The following is a 3,075-nucleotide window of genomic DNA, read 5'->3' on the forward strand; positions in this document are numbered from 1 at the left end:
CGGAAGAGCCAGGGTGTGCACATAACCCCTCCGTCACCTGAGTTCGGCTGGGAGGTTATTTTAAACACAGCTGTATGACATGCTTAAAATAACAAGAGCTTCCAAACTCATGAACCACAAGCTGAAGCCGACAGCACATTATCAGGTTATTGGCCCAGTGTCCTGGAGTCAGACAACTGCGACTTGCTATAGTTTTCTGTGCCGTTGCGGGGTGCAATTTCTCCTCTTTGCCAGTAGAAAAGATAACGTATTTTTCTAAAAGAGACCCGAGTTCACACCAAGTTCCTCACTTGCAGCTCTGGGGCTTTTTATTAAAGTTGAACAGCAAGTGCAAGCTTGAAAACGAGTTAACAGCAATGCAAAATAAACAGGTTTGAAAACCAATATACAGTTCAAAATCAGGGTTTGTACCCCTTCAAAAAAACTGAAAAGCTTTCAACAAGAACAAGGGCATTGATCTGAAAACAACTGAGTGAGAGTGCCTAAAGCTGCTCTTACACCTAGTAGTCAGGCACAAACTCTTGTGTTTCAACACCACGGAAACAACCCTCATCTACATGAGCTCCCGGAAACACGTGGCCCCAAGCGCACTCACACACCAAGGCAAAGCAGCGCCCAAGGCTGTCTGCACATCCAAGCTGAAGAGCAGGGGGTCCTGCTGGCCACAAGAAGTCATCTGCGAGGACAAGACAGCTCAGAGACAGCTTAGCCACATCACAGAAATGCCAGCAGCACAGGGACCAATGGCCTGGTGCGCTGCTCTGCCATGCAGTTAAGCATCGTTGCTCCCATTCAGCTCCAGTATTTTCCTGCAGAACCGTATTTCAGGAGCAAAAACAGAGGCACAGGATGATGACCAATTTCTCTCCTAATCAAGACATCAAATTTCTGCTTGGCCACTCAGGTCAGAAAAAGATACCAGTGAGAAACCACCCACCATGAGATTGCATCAGCAAATTCCACCTGCATCCCAGGATTACATTTGTGCCCGGCATTTGTGCTGGGGCCAGTCATTTCAATTCAACATCGGCGGTACTGAACTCCCCCCGCCCCGGCTGAACAGAGGGGGCACGAGGAGTGCATGCTGCCCAAAATGACCTTTCACCTCAGCAGTGCACTGCCCTGGAAGAGGAGCAGAGCTGCTCCAGCGCACGCTTCCATTCCCAAGGTGGCAGAGAGGGAGGGAAGCAGGCAGACATCGCGGGTGGCAGAACACCAGACCAAGCCCCGGGAGAGCTGGGGTCCAGCCCCCACTTCCCTCTGCAATGCAGCAAGGCATGCTCCTGGCATGCACCCACAGGCTGGGCTGGGGACTGAGCTCCTGCATCCATGGGGGATTTTCTCACCCCTCTCAGGGCATCGGAGCACAGCATCAGGCGAGGTGATGGACTCTGGCAGGGTCAGGCAGAAAATCCAGGGCTGCAGCTGTGCCGTGGAGAGAGTGCACTGCGGATATCTCAGATAAAGGGCTGGCTCAGCGTTCGCCTCAGGCAGGCTGATCTGGCTGTGACCAGAGAGCGTGGAGGCCACACCAAAGGGCGAAAGGTCTGGAGCGTGGAGTCCCCATCGCTATGGAGAGATATCGACTTTTCCATCCTGACAGAGTCCCCAGGTCCCCGGAGGAGACCTACTACACAGCGATAGCAGCCCACACAGCTCTGATTGCCCAGCAGTGGAGCTAGGGAGTCCCTGCCCTTGCTCTCATCCCTCATTCATACTTTCTTATCATCTGGGCTAAGGGGGCAGTTGTATCACAGCGTAATCTAGAGCAGGGAAACAAGTCTGGGTTAAAAGCAACCAGCTAAAGCATGGGGTGTTTTACAGCCTCTCAGAGATGAGGTCTAAAGCACCTTTCTGCAGACCCCAGCAGGCAGCAAATCAAGCTTCACAATGGAAGAAAAGGTACCGCAGAATGACACGGGGGGCCAAAAAGAGTCCAGGAACAGAAGGTGATCACCACAGCTCTGTCTCCTCTTAGGCAGCCTAGCCAAACTCTCAGCCTTTGGGAGAGAAATAAAAGGTGGAAGACTCGGGATGAGTGGTATGAGAATAAAATATCAGCAAGGAAACAATAACTACCCAATCAGTTCAAAACGCATCAACTCTTTACCCATCTGCTTTCCTTGGTACTTTTTCCTGAAACCTATCTGGAACTGGAATAAAAACCTTCCAGGTCTGCCCTTCAGAATGTGATGAGGACCCTTCCACATCTCGACTGGCCTGGGAAAGATTCCTCTGGAGGCACTGCAGCCACCTCACTCCATACAGCGGTCTCTCAGAACTCAGGATAGAGCAGAAACAGAAATTCAAGTTGGGAAGAAGTCACTAATACGCCCAGACTTGCTGCACGGGAGGAACTCAGGAAACGCCAAAGAATGGCACCCAGCCAGGCCAGTACAGCAGCCAAAGCCCCTGATCGGCATCGGTGACATGACATCTCCACACAGGCGTCATTATCTGGGGATGGTGGCATTTGGCCCCGTCAGCATTATCCTCAAAATGCGATCCTTGCCATGCTGAGAAGTGCCCTGGGCACCATCAAAGAGCAGGAGGGGCCAATTTGTCATCATCAAAGATTGCCTAATACAAAGCTGAAGGACTGCAGCAAGAGAGCAACGCAAGGACAGACAAGGGCCACTATCTGCTGGGCACAACCGCTAAGAATCAAGGAAAAATTATTAGAGAAAACTGCAATCAGACCAACACTTCACTGTTAATTTCCCCAAACTACCTAGACATCGCACGCCCACTCCGTGAGGAGCACACAGCAGTGAGAGAGACGCTGCATCACAAGGGTCAGACAGAGGGTTTTGCTGTGTAACTGTGGGGCTGAACTCTGCCTCCTGTGATGTCCACAGCCCGCATGGGCAGCAGGCTGGCTCGGCGCTACAGGGCTTCCCCACTCCTGCAGCCCTCATTCCCAGGGCGGACCCTGGAGGCATGCAGGAAACACTCCAGGCTTGTTTCCACTCTTCTCACAGCTCTGCCATTCACCTTTCAGACACATCGGCTCCTTTTTATGACAGCAGAGCAGCCGAGCACAGACCCTAGCAGCAGGATGAGCAGCCAGGCTGT

This window comes from Buceros rhinoceros, unplaced genomic scaffold (genome assembly GCF_000710305.1).
Source record: "Buceros rhinoceros silvestris isolate BGI_N320 unplaced genomic scaffold, ASM71030v1 scaffold18076, whole genome shotgun sequence".
Taxonomy (NCBI): domain Eukaryota; kingdom Metazoa; phylum Chordata; class Aves; order Bucerotiformes; family Bucerotidae; genus Buceros; species Buceros rhinoceros.